The sequence below is a fragment of the Muntiacus reevesi genome, chromosome 12 (genome assembly GCF_963930625.1).
Source record: "Muntiacus reevesi chromosome 12, mMunRee1.1, whole genome shotgun sequence".
NCBI classification, from domain to species: domain Eukaryota; kingdom Metazoa; phylum Chordata; class Mammalia; order Artiodactyla; family Cervidae; genus Muntiacus; species Muntiacus reevesi.
The window spans coordinates 41536845-41553045 of NC_089260.1; positions in this window are offsets into that span (position 1 = coordinate 41536845).

A 16201-nucleotide genomic window follows, 5' to 3' on the forward strand; every position below is an offset into this window, starting at 1 on the left:
AGCCTGGCAGACTTCAGACATGACTGAGCAACTAAACAACAAAAATTAGCATCTGTATCACTCGTCTTTCTAGATCTAGTCATTCAACTATGGTTTAGAATAGATCCACATCCATACAATGCTGTTCTTTAGTACTCTTTTTTGTGTGATTTTAAGACGTAAAGTCAATATTTGAATTTTATCTAGAAATAAAATGTGCGTAGTTGCATTTACTTCAAAACATAGAGAGGACTTCATTCAAGACTTAAAGACATAAATTAGTACCAGTATGCAGTGATATGTAAGCATGGCATTTTGCTGGAAACAGATCACTTCATCTCATATTGCTTAGTGCTTTTTGATACAGTTATGTTAGATTTTTGTACTGAAACTCGAAACCAAATGAAACTTTCTTGATGCAGGGTTTGGTTTCTAAAGGTTTGGGTTTTTCTATAAACTCCAAATCCATGTGTGGTTCATAGAAAATGTTGGTAAGACTCAATCAACTTTTAGAAAACCTGGATAAAATTTCAAGCAATTAGGAACAAGAGAATAAATGTGCTTTGTTTACTTTAGGCCAAATTCTGTGGCTTTTGAATTTTGAATTGAACATTTGGGCTTTAAGTTCCATCCATTCACAGGGAAGTCATGACTTCCTAGTGGAAAGACCTGAAGAAAACAGCTTTTACTTTGGAAAATATAAAAACTGTTCATGCATGGGCTCTGGAACAAAACATCTTGGATGAAAAGAGGTTGCTTGAAAGGAATTTAAAGAAATTGTGTGATACAGTATGTTACCACTGGTTGTTATGCTCACTACCGAAATGAATTCCCAGAAGCTATGAGAGGTGTTGACACACAAAATCTTAAGCAAGAAAATGTTGACATAAGTCATATATTAATAGACAAAATTCAACAACTTGCTTTTAAAATAAGCAGAATGTTTTGAAAAGCAAACAGTTATCAGTGCATTGTCTGAATTCAGCTGGTTGTATTCCAAATAATAAATTCCTGGGAGGTAAATAAATGAAATAATTATTCTCATCATTTCAAAGACAGGAAATCTGCTACTTTGTGTTAAGAGTTGAATTTGTGTATGCTATGGATTATGTGAACCTCACAACCTTATTGCTTACACAACAACTACCACCAAGATCTGAGTTGATTCACATGGTTGAAGAAAACTTCTATTTGTGAGCTTATGCTTTTCCTTTTGGCTTTTTATAGATTTTGATTGGAAAGCTTCATGGAAGAACTGAATTTTTAAGAGGTATAGCTGAAAAAAATCTGGTAAACTGGAAAACTAAGAGAAAAAAAATAACTTCTTCCAATTATATGCAGAGTGTGGAAATGAGGTACAGATCATGAATGTCAGAGGATATAGTTAAAGGGTTGATTAAGCTCCCCCGCCTGAGGAAGAGAAAGAGACAGACTTAGAAATGAGAAGACTTCTGTCATGGCTTATAACTACTGTGTTTTGTGTTGTCTTTTGCCAGCAAAACAGATTTTTAAATTAAGAATGGAAATAGCTGTTAAAAAGGCTTCTCCATGGGATTCTCCAGGCAAGAATACTGGAGTGGGATGCCATCTCCTTCTCCAGGGGATCTTCCCGACCCAGGAAGTGAATCCCAGTCTCCTGCATTGCAGGCAGATTCTCTACCGATTGAGCTATGAGGGAAACTCCAAAAATTCAAAAACAGGCTATGAAATCGAAAATTTCTGAAATCAGTTCTGCTCCTCAAGATACAATCAGATTCTTGTCTCCCAAGAGAAAAAAAAAAAATAAAAGAGAGATTTCTAGAGATACATTTTGGACCTGGGCTACAATTTGAGTGAGATCCATTTGGAACAAGCTCAGGTCAGTTCTAAAGGTAGTGCATTTGGCTCTCAAATAAAGCTAGACTGGGTTAAAGGCAGGGATGAAAGCCATCAGAAACCTGCAAACAGGTGAAATTTAACAAAATAAGCTAATTTGAATTGATTTTTTACGATTTCCCCACCCAGTTTTGGAGGGACCAGCCGAAGTATTAAATGTTTTTTTGTGGATTTGGGTTTGTTTAAGTAAGTTTGTATGCAAATACCCAGGGAAACAGCCTGTCGTGTTTTATGAAACTTTGCTTTATTTGAAAGCCATATACTGAAAAGACCAGGGCTTAATCCAGGTTTGTAAAAGGCAGGTTTTACATTTTGTGAGCTGATTGATTTTTAAGCAAATTGAGGAAGAAGCCTATTTTGTTTTGTTTTTTTAGTTTAAATGTAAGACAGAGTCCATAAATTCTAAGTTTTTAATTCAGTAACTGGGAGTGAAAAGTTTAGAACTGCTGGAAAGAAGAGATTCCAAATAGAGAATAATTCAAATAAAAAGTAAGCAGAATTAATAATTTAAAAATTCTCCACTTGAATAATTCAATCTCCCAAGCAGATACATACATAGAAGAAAATAATAGAATTCTAAACAGAAAATATTTGTTACAATTTATCTAGATTATTGATAACAAAAATCCAACCTGTCATTTTCCCCTCATTTATTATTTTTCTAACTAAATCATTATTATAACTATCTGAACCAAGCACTGATAAAGAGAACTCAAAAGCTTTATTCATCTATTAAAAAATGGATAATTTGGAATAATTCAAAGCATGTTATTCAACATTTTTTAAATCTTAGGCAGAATCAGTAAACTCCTCTTAAACTGTAAACTTACTGAAGACATTTTTGAAGTACTCAAGGTGTCTAACAAGGTGCTAGCAAGATACCAGATCCTAACTGGACTTCATACCTTTAGAACATACCAAGTTCTGTCTGCTGAAAGGATCTAGAAAAAAAATATCAATCCAATGGCAATAACCAACTCTCACATCAATTTCTTATTAACAGGATCTATGGCTCTTAAAAAAAAAAAAGGCTGATTCTATATCTGGGACAGGAAATGTAAAACATGTACTTGAAGCATTTTATCATGCCACAAATGAAGGGAACTATCAAATTATATTATATACATAAGAACTCAGAAGCCACCTTGAATAGGTCTATAGTGGCCAAAAACAGAACAATATAAGCATTAGTAAGATAATAAAGGCAATGAAGTAAAATGCATGTAATATGTTTAAACACCTACATAATATTACCAAAATCCTTCATTGTTCATCTTTGGAGAATACTAGGAAACAAATTCACTATTTTGAAAACTGGAAAATAATTAAGAACCAAGCTTTTAGCTGTTAATATGCACTCGAGCCTGGTAGCCAATATTAGAACATGAAGGGACAAGCAGAGAATAGAGATCTCAAAGATAAGCAAGCTACTGATATAAAATACAGAAGGTAAAGTAAAAAGTTTAAGTCCTATCCCTCACATCTGTCTGTTAGTCACTCAGTTGTGCCTGACTCTTTGTGACACCATGGACTGCAGCCCACCAGGCTCCTCGGTCCATGGGATTTTCCAGGCAAGGATACTAGAGTGGTTTGCCATTTCCTTCTTCATCTCCCTCACATTCCCTTCACAATTCCAATTACCTCTGTAGATTCAATCACTATTAAGAGCTTTAGTATTAATTTTTTCATATGTGCTTACATACCTCTGTACATAAATGGGATCACACATAGTAATATACATTTACTAATCTTCAGTTTGCTCTTGAGGATCCTTCCACTCATACTATTACAGATGTGCCATAATTTGTTTACTAATTCTCTTATTGATAATTAAAATTGTTTTCAGTCTTTTTGTTCCATATTCTGCTATGATGCAAACCCTTATTCATATGTCTCTGTTTCCATATGCAATTGTTTTAATAAAATGGACTCTTAAAAGTCAAATAATTGGGTTAGATGATACATGCAATAGTCTTTTAATAACCTTTTTTATATAATTAATATAAATAAATATACAGTTGAATCATTTTTGACATATGAATACCCTTATGAAGTCATGAATGCCCACAAACACATGTAAAACATATCCATCACCCCCATGTTTTCTCAGGCCCCTTGGAAATCCCTCTCTTTCATGCCTTCCCCAGTCCCCAAGCTGTCACTATCTGCTTTCTGTCACTTGTCAAATGAAATTGCATCAGACTGAGTTAAACAAGCTAGGAAGGCTTTATTCAAGAGTATTGCAATAGAGGTAAAAATTATTTCAGTAGTGAAGAGATATTGAACACAACCCCACTGAAAAAGGCAGGATAGTTTTTTAAGCAGTGATGTGAGTTGTAGAAAGGCACTAAAGGAAGATCAGGGAGGCTGGTTAATGTGATTAGTCTGTCTGTGTTTCAGTGCTGCTGACCCAAGCCAGGCTTCTACCCTTCTATAAGGACTGGGACATAAAGCCCTGTCTTTTTTTTTTAATTGGAAGAAGACTGTTTTACAATGTTGTGTTGGTTTCTGCCATACAACAACATGAATCAGCATAAGCATATATATATCTCCTCCCTCTTAAGCCTCCCTCCACTCCCACACGCCCATCCCTCTCCATGATAGTGTGTATGTGTCAATGTTACTTTTCCATTCATCCCACCCTCTTCTTTCGCCACTGCTCCACAAGTCCATTCTCTACATCTGAGTCTCCATTCCTTCCCTGCAAATAGGTACATCAATACCAATTCTCTAGATTGCATATATATGTGTTAATATACAATATTTGTTTTTTTCTTTCTAACTTACTTCACTCTGTATAACAAGCTCTAATTTCATCCACCTCACCACCACTGACTCAAATTTGTTCCTTTTTATGGCTGAGTAAAATTTCATTATATGTATATACTACGTCTTCTTTATCCATTCATCTGTAAATGGCTGTTGTAAATAGCTTCCATATACTAGCCACCGCAAATGCTGCTACAGTAAACATTGGCATACATGTGTCTTTTAGAATTGTGGTTTTCTCAGGGTATATGCCCAGTAGTGGGATTGCTGGGTCATATGGTAGTTTTACTCCCAGTTTTTTAAGGAATCTCCCTACTGTTTCCCATAATGGCTATATCAGATTATATTCCCACCAACAGTGCAGGAGGGTTCCCTTTTCTCCACATTCTCTCCAACATTTATTTTCTGTAGATTTTTTGGTGATGGCCTTTCTGACTGGTATAAAGTGATACCTCATTCTAGTTTTGATTTGCATTTCTCTAATAGTTAATGATGTTGAACATCTTTTCATGTGCCTCTTGGCCATCTGTATGTATTCTTTGGAGAAATGTCTGTTTACGTTTTCTGCCCATTTTTTAATTGGGCTGTTTATTTTTCTGATATTGAGCTATATGCACCACTTATACATTTTGAAGCCTAATCCTTTGTCAGTTGCTTCATTTGCAATTATCAAACCGATGCACCTAAGGTCATTTTATCTTTGACAAGCGAGGTCAAAATATACAATGGAGAAAAGGCAACCTCTTTAATATGTGGTGCTGGGAAAACTGGACAGCTATATGTAAAAGAATGAAACTAGAATACTTCCTAACTCCATACACAAAAATAAAATGGATTAAAGGCTTAAATGTAAGGCCAGAAACTATAAAGCTCTTAGAGGAAAACATAGGCAGTACACTGTTTGACATAAATCACAAGGTCCTCTTGGACTCACCTCTTAAATAAAAACAAAAATAAACAAATGGGACCTAATTAAACTTAAAAGCTTTTGCACAGTAAAGGAAACAATAAACAAGATTAAAAGACAACCCTCAGCCCTGTTTTTCTTGATGATTATATTTCAAAGAGGCAGCACCCAGGTCTTTGAGAGATAGTTAGTCCTGGGTTGTAAAACTGATGAGAGGCTGGGAGAAGATTTTTATACCAAAGGGGGAAAAAATTTTTTTTAATTACAAGTTTTCTACAGTATGTGTTCAGTTACTCAGTTGTGTCTAGCTCTCTGTAACCCCATTGACTGCAGCACGCCAGGCTTCCCTATCCTTCACTATCTTCTCTAGAAAAAGGAAGGTCAGGACCCCATTGTCAGGAAGAAATCTGTCTAAAACTTTCATCATACTGAGAGGAAACATTAAGGCCATCTTGGTCATGCTATAGATTAGTCTGAGTTTTCTAGAATTTTATATAAATGGAATCATAAAGGAAGTAAATTTTTTCTTTGGTGGCTTTTTCTCAGATTAAATATTTTATATGCATCCATGTTGCTGCATGCATTGATAATTTGTTCCTTTGTATTACTGAGTAGCATTGTATTGTATCCACATATCACAATTTGTTTATCCATTCACCTACTGATGAACAGTTAGATCTTTTCTGCTTTGGGGCTATTATTACATAAAAGCTGTTATAAACATTCATGTACAAGTCTTTGTATAGAATATACTTTAATTTCTTCTGGTTAAATGCCTAGGAATCAAACAGCTGATACATACCTACCATATGTTTTAAGAAACTGTCAAACAGCATTTACTCTATATTTTCACCAGGAGTATATGAAAATTCCAGTTGCTCCACACCCTCACCACCATTTGGTATTATCAGTCCTTTTAATTTTAGACATTCCAGTAGTTGCATAAAAGTGTCATATTGTGTCTTTACTTTGCATTTCCTTAAAGACTAATGACATTGAACACCTTTTTGTGTAGTTATTCATCATCCATATATCTTCTTTGATAAAATGTCAGTTAAAATCTTTTTCTTATTTTTGTTGGACTGTTTTCTCATTTAAAACTTTGAATATTTAGGATAGAAATCCTTTACAAGAATAAGAGTTGCAGATATTTTCCCAATTTGGGTCTTATTTTTCCATTCTGATTTAAATATTTTTAAATTTTTAAACATTTTAAAACATTTATGTATTTGACTGTGCTGGGTCTTAGCTGTAGCATGCGCGATCTTCCATCTTCATTGCAGTATGAAAGATCTTTTAGTTATGGCTTATGAACTCTTGACTAAGAGTTTGCATGTGGAATCTAGTTCCCTGACCACGGATAGAACCTGAGTTGGGAGTGCAGCATCTTAGCCAGTGGACCACCAGGGAAGTCTCTAAAAGCATTTTTTTAAAAGCAGTTCTCGATTTGGATGAAGCCTAATTTATCAACTTTTATGTTACAGATTGTGCTTTGGATAGTTATTAACACTAAGAAATCTTTTGCCAAATACAATGTCACAAGGATTTTCTGTTATGTTTTCTTCTAGCAGTTGTATAGTTTTAGCTTGTATGTTCAGGACTATAATCTATTTTAAGTTGATTTTTTTATATGTATGAGGTTAGGAGCAAAGTGCTTTTTTTTGCACATGGTTATCCACTATTCCAGCATCACTTGTTGAAAGACTGCATTGCCACTGAATTACTTCTGAACGTTTGTCAAAAATCAGCTGGCTACTTATGTTAGTGGGTGAGGAAATGTAGTGTTGCATTCTCAAGTCTATGATGCATTTGCTGAGAAAAACAGTGGAAAAATAAGAGATTCTAACTGGCAATTATTTAAAAGAATTGCATCAAGTGTAGTGGATATAAACCCATTGTCTCAGATGGTTTTTGCACACATTCTTTGAGTTCTCTCCCAGTCTTTTTCACTCCTTTCATTATGAACAGGCTGAGAATTTCCCAAGTGTTCAAATTCTGTTTCCTTTCTGATTAACAATTACATCTTTAGGTCCTTTCTCTCTTCTCTCACTATACTGTAAGCAGTCAAGAGAAGTCAAGGCACACCTTCAACACTGGGCTAGAAATTTCCTCATGCAAGTAACCAATTTCATTGCTCACAAGTTCCACCTTCTAAAAACTATGAGAACCCAAACATAATCCAGCCGGGTTCTTGGCTGCTTTATAACGAGGATGGCCTTTCCTCCACTGTCCAATAACAAACCCTTCATTTCCACCTCGGAGAAAGGAATGGCAACCCACTCCAGTATCCTTGCCTGGAGAATCCCATGGGCAGAGGAGCCTGGCGGGCTACAGTCCATGGGGTCGCAAAGAGTCAGACATGACTGAAGTGACTTAGCACCTTAGCACATTTCCACCTGAACCTCATCACAGTGGTCTTCACTGTCCGTGTGCCTACAAAAACATCTGTTAAGATTACTTAGGCATTTTCTAAGACTGTCTACAGCCTTCCTCTTCTATTTCTAGGCTCTCACTAAAATTGCCCTCTGCAGTCTGCTCACAGCAATAGAGGCTTCTCCTACTATGTACCTCAAAACTCTTCCAACCTCTATCCATTATCCAGGTTCAAAGCCTCTTCCACAGTTTTAGGTATTTGTTACAGCAACACCTCAACTTCTCAGCCTTAACACCTCAACTTTTCTGCCTTAATCCATTCAGGCTGCTAAAATAAAACATTGTAGTCTGGGTGGCCTGTGAAGAACAGAAATGTATTTCTTATAATTTTGGAGGCTGGGAAGTCCAGGATCAAGGCACGAACATACTCAATGACTAATGAGAGTCCCTTTCTTCATTGAGGACTATCTTCTCATTGTAGCCTCACAAGGTAGAAGGGACAAGGAAGCTCTCTCAGGCCTTTTTATAAGGGCACTAATCCCACTCATGAGGACTCTGCCCTCATGATCAAATCACCTCCTCAAGGCCCCACCTCCTAATACCGCCACACTGGGGTTAGGATTTCAATGTATGAACTTAGGAAGGGATACAGACAATTAGTCTGTAGCACCTGTTAAGAGAAAAACCTTAAGAAGAAAAAGATATTCAAATTTAGGAAACAAATACAATACTTAGAATAGAAAAATTGTGCTATGTATTTTATCTTGATTATATGAAATCATAAATCAAGACCTTACTTTTTTAATTTTTATTTTATACTGGGGTATAGTGATTCACAATATCGTGTTAGTTTCAGTTGTATAGCAAAATGATTCAGTTATACGTATACAAGTATGCTTTTTCAAATTCTTTTCCCATTTAGGTTATTACAGAATATTGAGCAGAGTTCCCTGTGTTATACGGGAGGTCCTTGTTCTTATTTTATCTTTTGAACAATGTCAAATGACTTTAAACTTTGACTACCAGAGAAAGGAAGTAAACTGTAATAAACTGAATACTTAAACACTTTTTAAGAAGGATGGACTGTGACCCCACAGCTCCCATTTGCATACTTGCTCTGTACTATTCGTGTGTGAGTGTGCTAAGTTGCTCCAGCCGTGTCCAACTCTTTGCCACCCTACGGACTGTAGCCAGGCTCCTCTGTCCATGGGATTCTCCAGGCAAGAATACTGAAGTGGGTTGCCATGCCCTCCTCCAGGGGATCTTCCAGAACCAGGGATCAAACCCACCCCTCTTATGTCTTCTTCATTGTTAGGTGAGTTCTTTACCACTAGCACCACCTATATTTCTATACCATTTTTGTAAGGAAAGAAGTAGGCTTGGCCACAGGTCCCATAATATTCATCATGTACTCTTAAGGTGAAACTCCACGTTTCTTTCTTAAAGGACCATAGCATCTCCTTCAGATAACAAACTCTGGTTCTGAGAATTTCTTTAGCTATGGAATCTAAGTGAAAGGCCATGATTTTCCACTACAACAGTTGTTAGACTTTTCACCAGCTCTCAATTTTTTCTAGTTATTCAAGCAATGTGACCTCTCAGTGGGCTTCCCTTAGAGTATCCTCTGGGAACACGTGGTCTATTTGCTGCACAACAGATCCTTGTGGGTCAACAGCTGTGATTGCAAATTGCTCCTCATTTTGGTAATTATGTATGCCTTTTCCTCTATTGGTTAAATGCTACCAACTAGCCTCTGTTAGTTCAGAATCCTTTGGAATTGATACTAATTTGAGGACACTGTGATAGTTTGATGGCAGTATCTTCAAAATACTGTAAAGCCTGATAAATCAAGGATAGCCACTCCTGAAATTCTCAGACATCTTATCAGTATTGCCCTTAAACACAAGCAAGCAGTCTGGGTACCTCCAGGGTACAGCCCCGGGACAGCCTGCACTTTAGAGGGGTTTCTTCAGATTTTTCTGAGTTCTCCTCAAGTGCCTGTAACTGACCACAGCCAGCAGTTTCATACAGGTGGAGAACCTCCAGTTTGGAGCTGGACTCATATCCCTCTTTCTCCTATTTCAGGACACTCTCCAACCACTCTACACTCCAACACTCTCCAACCTAGTCTACATGCAGGACCACTCGATGCCCTGAGAAGCCCCATAATCCGGACCTATGAGACCTTCCAGGTCTGATCCCAGTTCTAGAAGAGAGACCTACAAGGCCAGTGATTGCCACTGACCAGTACAGTTCTTCTTCCACAGCATCACTTCAGGCTGGTTCACCAGAATAGTGTTGACACGCTGACTTGTGACCTCACTCATGTCAGAAGCAGGACAAGTTCAGGGCTCTTGGCCAGTGATGGTTACTCTTCGGTTAAGTCACAGGTGTGAGCCCATGCCTTCTTCCACATAATGTGATTTGGAGATCATCTATATTAGTGTATGTATCAGTTCATTCTTTTTGTTAATGAATTGTATTCTAGCCATGTGAATATAGCACAGTTTATCCATCTATGACATCTATTGCAATGGTTTCCCATAATTGGCTAGTATTATCAAAGCTGCTATCAATATTTGTGTGTAGGCCTTGTACATAAATCTGGATGTGTGCATTCACGCATGCTTAGTGGCTTCAGTCGTGTCTGACTCTGTGTGACCCCAAGGACTGTAGCCCACCAGGCTCTTCTGTCCATGGGATTCTCCAGGCAAGAATACTGAAGTGGGTTGCTATTTCCTCATCCAAGAGATCTTCCCAACTCAGGGATCAAACTCGCATCTCCTGCATTGGCAGGTAGATTCTTTACCACTGAGCCACTTGGGATCCCCTACATAAATGTGGATATTGGTTGTCGTTTCACTGGGATAAATACCTAAGAGAGGAATTGTTAGATATGTAAAGTGCATGTTTAATATATAAGATACTATGAAACTGTTTTCCAAAGTGGATGTAAAATTTACCTCCAAATTGTAATTTATAAAATTTGCTCCATATCCTTGCCAAGAATCGGTATCATCAGTCTTCTTAATTTTAGTCCTTCTAGGGGATATGAAGTAGTACCTCCTTGTGACTTTAATTTGGACTTGGCTGGGACTGTAAAATGTTAATCGTTTCTATATATTAGTACAGTGGTATAATTGGTATAATAATTGGTTTATTTTATTTCCAATTGACTCCAACTCTCTCATTGGATTTGATGAAGTTATGTTGAGCATATTTTCATGTGCCTATTGACCATTCATGTATTTTTTATGAAGTATTTTTTCAATTATTTTCAAATTGAACTATTTGCTGCTATTGCATTGTAAGAATTCTTTATATATTCTTGCTTTAAGTCTTTTCTTAGATACAAATGTTGTGAATATTTTCTTCCATTTTGTAGTTTGCCTTTTTTTTCTTAATGGTATCTTTTGGAAAAGAGGCAGTTTTAGCTTTGATGAAGTCTGATGTATCACTTTTTATGATGAGTGTTCTGTGTCCTCTCTCTCTCTCTCTCAAGAGTCTTTGTCCATCCCAAAGTAGCAAAAGTTTTCTCTTGTATCTTTCTCTAGAAGATTCATAGTTTGTAGCGTCTATATTTAGGTCTGTGATATATTTCAAAGTAATTTTTGTGTACTGCTTGAGATTAGTGTTGAGGTATATATTTTGTATATTTATCTAGATATTCCAGCATCGTTTTTGAAGAGACTGTTTTTCCTCCATTGAAAAGTGTTGGCTCCTATGCTTTAAAAAAAAAAAAAAAAGTTGGCCATACATGAAAGTATCTTCTGGATTCTCTACACTGTGTCACTGATCTGTATTTCTACCTTTATGCCAACACCACACTAAGTTGAAGCTGTACTTTTCTCGTTATTTCTGAAAAAGATCATGTAAGTCCTCCCTCCAACTTTGTTCTATCTCAAAATTGTTTTGGTTCTTCTGGGTCCTTTACATTTTTGTACAAATTTTAGAGTAAGATTATCAATTCCCTTTTAACAAGGGAGAAAGGTTACTGGAATGTCAGTTGGTACTCCACTGAACCTATAGACAAATTTAGGGAGAATAGACTTCTTAACAATTTGAATGAGACCTTCATAACTTCTCTTATCAAATATTTGAGGCTTTCAGTGTAGCTGTTTGCACATCTTCTGTTAAACCTAAGTATTTTATCTTTTAGACATATTATAAAAGGAATTTTTATTCTATTTTCAAATGTATAGTACATATAAATAAAACTGAGTTTTTCATATTAATCTTACATTCTGTAACCTTGATAACTTCACTTAATATTTTTAATTTTTTAGACAATTCCTTAGGAATTTCTATATAGACAATCATATCCATTGCAAACAGAAGCAAGTTTTTTTTTTTTTTACTTCCCTTCCAATTTTATGCCTTTTATTTCATTTAGAAGTTGCCTTATTGCACTGGCTATTATTCCAGTAGGATGAATAGAAATGATGGCAGTGACATCTTTACTTTATTCCTATTTCTGATCTAAGAAAATATCAATTTTTCACCATTAAATGATATTAACTTGGATTCTTTGTAGATGCCTTTTTCAGGTTGAAAAAGTTTCCTACTCTTTCTACTATGCTGAATGTTTTTATCTTGAATATGTTTTGAATTTTACCAAAATCTTTTTCTGTATTTGCTGAGATGACCATATACTGTTTCATCTTTATTCAGTTAATACGGTTGGCTATGTTGGGTGATTTTCAAACATTAAAACAAGCTTGCATTCCTGAAACCCTACGTGGCCATAATGTAGATGTATCCTTTTGTGTATATCATGGGTTTATGTGCTAATACTTGGTTGAGGATTTTTGAACCTGTGTTCGTGAGGGATACTTGTCTCTTATTCAATTCAGGTTGCTGTAAAAGATCATAGACTAGTGGCTTGTATACAACAGAAATTTACTTCTCACAGATATGGAGGCTATGGTTGAGTTCTGGCGAGAGCCCTCTTACATTTGCAGAGTGCCAACTTATTGTATCCTCTTGAGGTGGGAAGCAGACATTATGCAAACTCTGACCCCTTTCCTGATCTCATCTATTCCCAATTACCTCCCAAAGGCCACCTGCTAGTACCGTCACATCAGTGGTATAAGGTTTCAACATATGAGTCTGAACAGGGAACGGAGATGGACAGTCAGTCCATTACAGTCTCTCTTCTCTTATAAATGTTTGTCTGATCTTGGCGTCAGGATTATACTGATCATGTAAAACGACTTGGGAAGCATTCCTCTCTCTACATTCTGAAGGAGAGTTTACACATTATTGTTATTATTTCTTACTGTGTGCATTATGTAATTTAACAGTGGAACTATCGGCCTTGAGTTTTGTGAAAAGTTCTTTGATTACTATTATAAATTCAATGTATTGAATAGTTATATGACTATTCCAGTTGTCCACTTCTTCTTGAGTCACTTTTGAAAGATTTACTTTTCAAAAAACATTTATTTCACCTACTTGCCAAATCTGTTGGCACCATTTGTTCCTAATCTTTTATTTTCCTATTAAAATCATTAAGGTTTGTAATAGTATTTCTTTTTTTATTTGTAATATTGGTAATTTATATTTATCTATTTCTTGGTTTGCCCTGTTGGGGCTTACTGATTTTATTAATCTTTCAAAGAAAGAAATTTGAGCTATGTACATTTTTCTGTTTCTAAATCATAGACTTCTGTACTGACTCGATTATTTTTTCCTTCTACTTATTTTAGGTTTAATTTACTCTTTCTTTACCCCTTAAAATGGAAATTTATGTCAATTTTTAAAAATTTTCCTCTCTTCCATTATAAACTTTTAAAGTTATAAATTTCCCTCTAAAGCACTACATTTCCTGTATCCCACAAATTTTGATGTGTTTTATTTTTACTATCATTCAAATCAAAATATTTTATTATTCTCATGTAATTTTATCTTTGAGACATAGGTTATTTAGACATGTACTATTTAATGACCATATGTTTGGACATTTTCTAAATATTTTAGTTATTGATTTCTGATACAATTCTATTATGATCACAGAATACAATCTGTAATACACAAACCTTTGGAAATGTATTGAGATTTCTTTTCTGATTTAGTATATGTCTACTTTGATGAAGTTCCACATGCACTTGAATGTTTATTCCACAGTTGAGTAAAATGTTTTGTAAATGTCAATTAGCTCAAGATAGTGTGCTCAGATCTTCTACATCTAACTAATTTTTGTCTACTTGTTTACTAATCACTGAGAAAGTGGTGTTCCACACTACCATGATTTTCCATTTGTTCTGTCAAATTTTTGCTTCATGAATTTTGAAGCTTTGTAAGTAGATGTATACATCCATGATTATGTCTTCCGAATGAATTGGTCCTCTTTTGATTTGTGAATGTCTTTTCTCTCTGGTAAAATACTTTGTCTTAAAGTCTACTCTTTCTAAAATTAACATAGCTGTACCACCTTTCTTATGCCATTTGGTTGGCATATTGCTTTTTGTGTTTTTATATTCAAGTTACATAGTCTTTAAATGTAAAATGTATATTTAATAGATGCAGATGCTTGTGTCTTTCATTCTTATCTAATCTGACAGTCTTTGACCTTCAGTGGAAATTACATTTAATGTAATTTGCACTACATTTACATTTAATCTAATTATTGCTATAGTGCATTTAAGTTTGTGCTGTGCTGTGCTCACTCAGATGTGTCTGATTCTTTTGTGACCCTATGGACTGTAGCCCACCAGGGTCCTCTGTCCATAGGATTTCCCAGGCAAGAATACTGGAGCCAGTTGCCATTTCCTGCTCCAGTGTTTAAGTCTACCACCTTGCTATTTATTTTCTATTTCTCTCTTTTGTTTTTTCATTTTGTTTCTCATTTCATTGATATTTTGTCTCTATTCCTTCTGTTGGTTTTTTAGCCCTTTTTATGAGTTTTTAGTATTCTTTAAGGGCTAACAATGCATTCTAATAGAGTCTAGTTAGAGTCAAAATTGTACAGTTTCACCCATTACATTTGACAGCACTTCCTTCTTCACACTTCTCACTTGTTCCTTGACACTTGAAACATCCCTCTTCACACTGCATACTTCACACTCCACAAATCTAATAGCCTTACAAGGATATAATTCCATTTATCCATCACTCCAAAATTTTTTGCTTTTTTGTCATATATTTACTTCTACCTATACTGTAAAATCCACCTTAGGATGTTGTCATTTTTGGATGTTACCTCTTAAGGAAATTAGGAAGTGATAAAAATGATCTTTTATATCATCCATATATCGCTGCTTCTGGCACGTATTTTTCCTCCTTTGTGTAGATTTAGATTTTCGTTCTGATGTCATTCCCTCATCAGTCTCAAGAATGCCTTTAAAATCTTTTTATCTTGCAGGCCTGCTAGCTCCAATTTCCTCAGCTTCCATTTATCTGAAAGCATCTTTATTTCACTCAATTCTTTAGAGATTTTTCTCTGGGTATAGAATTCTGAAGATTTTCTCCCCATCTGCACTTTAAAGGACATTTCTACTCTCTTCTGACTTCCAGAGTTTCTGATAAAGACTAGGCAGACATTCTTATTGTTGTTCACTTGTATATTATATGTCCCTTTCCCCCTCTGACTGCTTTCAAGAGTTTATTTTTATGTTTAGTTTTAACCAGTCCACTATGATGTGTCCAGGTGCAGGTTTCTTGGTATTTATCTTCCATAGTGTTCCGTTTTCTTAGATTTATTAGTTAATGCTTTCCATCAAATTTGGGGAAATTTGGCATTATTTTAATTATGTATTTTTCCTGCCTCATCCTTAGCTTCTTCTCTTTCTAGAACTTCAATAACACACATATTAGACCAGCTGATATTATCCATCTGTCCCTGAAATTCTGTTCCTTTGTCTCTCCTTTACAATCTCCTATTTTCTCATGAAGCTTATCCAGTGAATTTTTTCACTTCAGTTATAGCACTTTTGTATTTTCGAGTTTCCGTTTGGTCCTTCTTATGTTTTTTATTTTTCTACTATGGTTCCTTATCTATTGACTCAAATAGACTATATATGTGTCTGCTCAGTCACTTCAGTCATGTCCAATTCTTTGAGACCCTATGGACTATAGCCCACCAAAATCCTCATTCCATGGGGTTCTCCAGGCAAGAATACTGGACTGGGTTGCCATGCCCTCCTCCAGGGGATCTTTCCAATCCAGGGATCAAACTTGCATCTCCTGCATTACAGGCAGATTCTTTACCACTGAGCCATTATTCTCCTTTAATTCCATTAAAAGAATTAAACATTTACTGGTCTTTAGCTGCTTTAAAATCTTTGTTAAATCTAACAT